Source organism: Quercus robur, chromosome 3 (genome assembly GCF_932294415.1).
Source record: "Quercus robur chromosome 3, dhQueRobu3.1, whole genome shotgun sequence".
Lineage (NCBI taxonomy): Eukaryota > Viridiplantae > Streptophyta > Magnoliopsida > Fagales > Fagaceae > Quercus > Quercus robur.
Window position 1 is genome coordinate 17,100,721 of NC_065536.1, and position 5,940 is coordinate 17,106,660.

At 36.3% G+C, this 5,940-nt stretch overlaps 1 pseudogene; it reads left to right on the top strand.

Moving 5' to 3' along the window:
* The first annotated feature begins 489 nt into the window (after nt 1-489).
* LOC126719332 (MDIS1-interacting receptor like kinase 2-like) lies at nt 490-5,415 on the top strand (annotated as a pseudogene).
* Nucleotides 5,416-5,940: the final 525 nt, after the last annotated feature.

Here is a 5,940-nt window from a genome sequence, read left to right on the forward strand (position 1 = left end):
CTCTACTCTTCTTTCTCCTTCTTCTCATCATCCTCCATTTCGTTTCCTCATCCACTGCTTATGTTTCCTCCCTATCTTCACCTTTTGCTCACTCTAACAGTAAGGTTAAGATAACAGAGGAAACAAAGGAAGCGATGGCTCTTCTAAATTGGAAAACCGGCCTTCGCAACAAAAGCCAGTCTCTCTTGTCCTCATGGGTTGGAACCACTCCTTGCAATTGGGTCAGAATAAACTGCGACCACTCTGGAAGCGTCACCCATCTGAACCTTTCAAGTTATGGTTTGAGAGGAACGCTTCACAATCTCAACTTTCAATCTACTCAGTCTTAACCTTTCTTACAACTCACTATCTGGAATCATTAACTCAAATATTTCTCGCCTCTCCAAACTCTCTCTTCTTGACCTTTCTGCAAATCAATTCACTAGGAGAATTCCTTCTGAAATAGGCAAATTAACCAGCCTTCACGTCATTGACCTTTCTGTCAACCATATGACTGGCCATATTCCTCAAGACTTAGGAGCATTAAGTTCTCTAAGTAAGCTTGATTTACCATCTAACAATCTCACAGGTGTCATCCCGACTTTTCTTGGAAACCTAAGCAACCTAATTATTCTATATCTTCATACGAACCAACTTTTTGGTTCCATCCCTCAAGAATTAGGAATGCTAAGTTCTCTGACTGACCTTGAGTTAACAACAAACAATCTAATAGGTGTGATCCCTTCTTCTCTTGGAAACTTGAGCAAACTGACCACTTTATATCTTTTCGAAAACCAACTTTCGGGTTCCATCCCTCAAGAATTAGGAATGCTAAGTTCTCTAACTAACCTTGTGTTACAATCAAATAATCTCATTGGTGTCATTCCTGCTTCTCTTGGAAACTTAAGCAACCTGATCACTCTACATCTTTATGAGAACCAAATTTTTGGTTCCATCCCTCAAGAATTAGGAATGCTAAGTTCTCTGACTAGCCTTGTGTTATCAACAAACAATCTCACAGGTGTCATCCCTGCTTCTCTTGGAAACTTAAGCAACCTAACCTCTTTATATCTTTATAGGAACCAACTTTCTAGTTTCATCCCTCAAGAATTTGGAATGGTAAGTTTTTTATTGATCATGAGTTATCATTTAACAATAACTTAGGTATAATTCTTGCATCTATTTGAAACTTAACTAAACTCACTTGTATTAGATTGTTCACTAATAAGATAACTGGTCTCATTTCTTTTGAACAGAAAAATCTTACTAAATTGAAGGATTTTGAATTATCAGAAAACCAATTCACCAGTCACTTACCAGACAATGTGTGCCTTGGTGGATTGCTTGAGCACTTCACTGTAAATGGGAATCATTTTATTGGTTCAATACCAAAATCCTTGAGAAACTGCACTAGCCTCATCAGAGTCCTACTTGATAGAAATGAACTTATTGGAAATATAGGAGAAAGTTTTGGGGTATACCCACTATAAGGTTGAATTTAATCAACCATGTGTTAGCTTTATTCCATGACAAATTTGCTTGTAATACAACACTTAGAACCCCTGTATTTAGGTGGGAATCACGTAAGGGTAGTGTGTGAGAGAATGTGAAGAAATGCTCAAGACTGTGCAATGAAGCAAGGACTCGCGAGAGGCTCGCGGCTTGCAAGCCGCCAAAAGTTGCACACGCGCAGAGCATGCAGGGGAGCTGAACAGTCATGCCACCTGGAGCACTACAGGACAAAAATCCAGACTGGCCATTAAGTTAGCTCGCGGCTTAAACTCACAACTCAGTCAAGTCGCGAGGTCAAGTCGCCAGCCAACCCTGTTTTGGAAAAAATGACTCTTCGCATTCCATTCTCACACCAGTATAAATACCCCTCATTCCCACAAAATATGTGTGGCCATTTAGAAAGAAAAACCCTAAGAGAGGTTTCTTCAAAACACCCATGCAATTAGAGAGAACTACTCATTCTTAGAGAGAAATCTTTGTAGTCTCTTCTCATTCCCTCTCTCATTGTTATACCTATTAAGAGGAGATTTCTATCCAAACACTGCCCACACCCATTTAGAGTGTTGAGTGTTTTTGGAGCTTTGGGAAGCATTGGAAGATGCCAAGGATGGCGAATGCTATGGATTATAACGGAATCCAGTAAGCTAGAAAAGAAAAAGGTTCGGCACAACCTCATTGGAGCAAGAAGCTTGGAGGGCTTAGGTACATCGGGTAGATTAGGCTTGGAGGGTCTATTGCTGTTCATGTATCCCAACTACATTTTCTAGTGGATTATTGACCGCTTGGAGGGCGGCGGAGAGGTTTTACGTCGAGGGCATCGGTTTCCTCTTCAATAACACATTGCGTGTTGTCCTTGTGTTTGCATCTTCCTTCCCTTTTATCTTTGCCTTTTATTATCTACTGTGGGTTGTGATTTTAATTTGGCTTAGATAGTTTTCCAATTCTATTTTATAGTTTTTGTTCATTTTCCGCACACTAGTTATTTGACATAAAACTTGAACTGGTTAATTTGTAAATTGGGGGTCTAAACGTTCAAGGGTGTTTTTACACTATTTGAACTTTCACCCACGCTTAACATACATGGATTTAAGTAATAATAAACTTTATGGTGAGATTTCAACTCATTGGGGGCAATGTCAAAACTTGACAAGTTTGAAAATCTCTAACAATAACATTTCAGGTAGATTACCTCCTAAGCTTGGAGAAGCATTTCAATTACATGTGCTCAACCTTTCCTCAAATAAGATACATGGGAAAATCCCAAAGGAATTAGGTAAGTTGAAGTTTTTGTTTGAGCTTTATCTCGACAATAACAAATTTTCTGGACAAGTTCCTTACAATTTTGGGATGTTATCAAATCTGAAGCAACTTAATCTCGCCAAAAATAGTCTAAGTGGCCTTATTCCTGACCTAGGGAATTGTAAAAAACTTTTTGTCTTGAATTTGAGTAACAATCATTTAAGCAAATATATCCCACTTCAAATTGGCAATTTGCAGTATCTCGAAAATCTTGATCTTAGCAAAAATTTTCTAACGGGAGAGATTCCACAACAACTTGGAGATTTGAAAATGTTAGAAATCTTGAATCTTTCCCACAATGCACTCTCTGGCAATATTCCATCTAGTTTTGATCAATTGTCAGGCTTGACATCCATTGACTTGTCCTACAATCAATTGGAGGGTCCTATTCCAAATACTAAAGCATTTCATAAGGCACCAGTAGAAGCATTTAGAAATAACAAGGGCTTGTGTGGCAATGCTACCAGTTTGAACGTTTACCCCTCAACATATAGCCACAATCTTCATGTCAAAAAGGGGAATAAAGTTACGAAACTGATTTTAGCCCTTTTGGGAATTATTTTTCTTATATTTATCATTATCATAATTACATTAAATGTTTGCTTTAGAAAGATGAAGATAAAAAATAAGACAAAAGAAGAAGAACAAAAAAAAATGTTTTCAGTGTGGAGCTATGATGGGAAAATAGTTTATGAAACATTGTTGAGGCGACAAAGGATTTTGATTACAAACATTGTATTGGTGTTAGGGGGTATGGAATTGTTTACAAAGCTAAGTTGCCAACAGGTCAAGTTTTTGTTGTAAAGAAACTTCATCCATTCTCAGAAGACAATGTGGCCAATGTAAACACTTTCACCAGTGAAATACATAGCCTAACCGAAATACGACACCGCAACATTGTAAAGCTTCATGGTTTTTGCTCACATCCACAACACTTGCTTTTAGTTTATGAGTTCTTGGAAGGAGGGAGCTTGAAAAAGATACTAAACAATGATGAATTAGCGCCAGGCTTTGATTGGGCTAAAAGGGTAAATGTTGTCAAAGGTGTTGCAAGTGCTCTGTCTTATATGCATCATGACTGCTTACATCCAATAATTCATCGTGACATATCAAGCAAGAATATTCTGCTAGATTCGGAATATGAAGCTCATGTCTCTGACTTTGGTACAGCTAGGATTATGAGTTCTGACACATCTTATTGGACTTCATTTGCTGGTACTTTTGGGTATGCTGCTCCTGGTATGTTATTTAAGTATTGCTAGGGACATTAAATTTTTCACAATCTTAGGATTGAAGTAACATAAATTTTTACATGGACTTATTGACTCCTCTTTTATTAGCAACAATCAAATCATCTATATCTATGTTGTGACTATTGTTGTGTCTCATCTTATTAATGTTATTTCAATTGGCATTGTTTGTCTTTTAAAATTGGGAAAGTTTACGTACAAACTGGTTTTGAGAAAACTTCCTCCAATCCGCTATGTGGCTATTAAAGAGGCCATCTGCATGTATGTACTTTTAGTCACATGACTTTTTATATGAGTTATGTGACTTTTTATATGTGAATTGTCTTATAAATCACCACGTAATAAATTGGAGAAAACTGCTCCAAAATTTGTCCTTTAAAATCTATTTAACTACATAATGTTGTGTACGGTTGTCACTATTTGAGCTAGTAGGTTTGATTAATACTTAAAAGTACTCTACTAATTTAGGAATAAAAAAAATAAAAAATAAAAATCAATGTCATCTTGATTGGCATTAAAAAAATAAAAATACAAAATTGGAGGTCACAACCCCAAATAATTTATACGTTCACCTCCTTTATTTGGGTTCAAAATCACAATTACACTAAAAAATGTTCTTTTTAATTTCAATTGTTGAGATTTAATTTTTTGACATAGTAACTGTGCATGAATACATCCAACTAATATGTACTTGTTGAAGAATCACATTTTACAGAATGACCTTCAATTTCCAACTGTTCAATTCTTTCAAACTATATTTAATTGTAGGTTTTAGGAAATTTTTTTAAGATGATATAATACATAGGTAGCGCTCCACCCCTTCTCTCTCTAAGAAAATAATTCCCTTTTTCTTATTTGACCTTCAAATTTAGCAGAATTCAATTCCTTTAGTTGCCCCCTCCACCTAATTCCAAAGGAATTTACTATATGAATATAAATGTTAATACAAACTTGCTTCTACAAAGTGAAAGAATAGTAAAACTTTGACCTTTTACTTTCAGGACATGCTTACACAATGGAAGCAAGTGAAAAGTGTGACGTTTATAGCTTTGGAGTAGTCACATGAGAAGTAATTATGGGAAGACATCCGGGTGATTTAATCTCATCATTTCTATCAACCTCATTTGCATCATCGTCCTATGATGTGCTATTAGAAGATGTATTGGATCAACGGCTTATGCTACCTACTGGGCAAGTTGCAGAGAAGGTGGTTTTAGTGGCAAAGATAGCATTGGCATGCTAGCACACCAGTCCACATTCTCGTCCAACCATGCAACAAATTTATCAAAAGCTATCAACTTGGATATCCCCGTTCACAAAGCCTTTGGGCATGATCACAATAAGAGAGCACGTTGGTCTCGAAAATCTGATTTAAGCTTCACAAGTGTTTACATATTCTCAAGTATGCTATCTTGTTTGTGTACATTGGATACTCATGTATAGTTTTAAATATGTATAAAGCTGAAACTTAAAAAAATAAAAAAATTAAAAAAAAAAAACCACAATTTGCATAATTGTTCATTTCCTCTACAGTTGTTGGCATTGAGCTTGAATCTCTACTCTACTATGATGCCCAGTGCCAATCTTTGGCTGCATCAATGTTCATCTAGTACTACAAGAACACCATCTTCAACCTATCCAAGCCTCCATCTCTAGACCTATCCAAGCCCAACTAAGAGCTTCAAGCTTAAAGGAAGCTAAGTTCTTTCTTGCTTTCTTCTACTCTACTTTTTCAGTCAAAAGCTCTTAAAGTGCGGGAAACCAAACTGGTTAAGGTCGATCAAAACATTGTCTTCGAACTTATCCTGGTGTGTTCATTGGGCTCCTTCTATTTTATTTATACTTCTTATTGATTTTTTTATTTTAACATTATTTATATACGTTTTTAGACCCCTTAAAA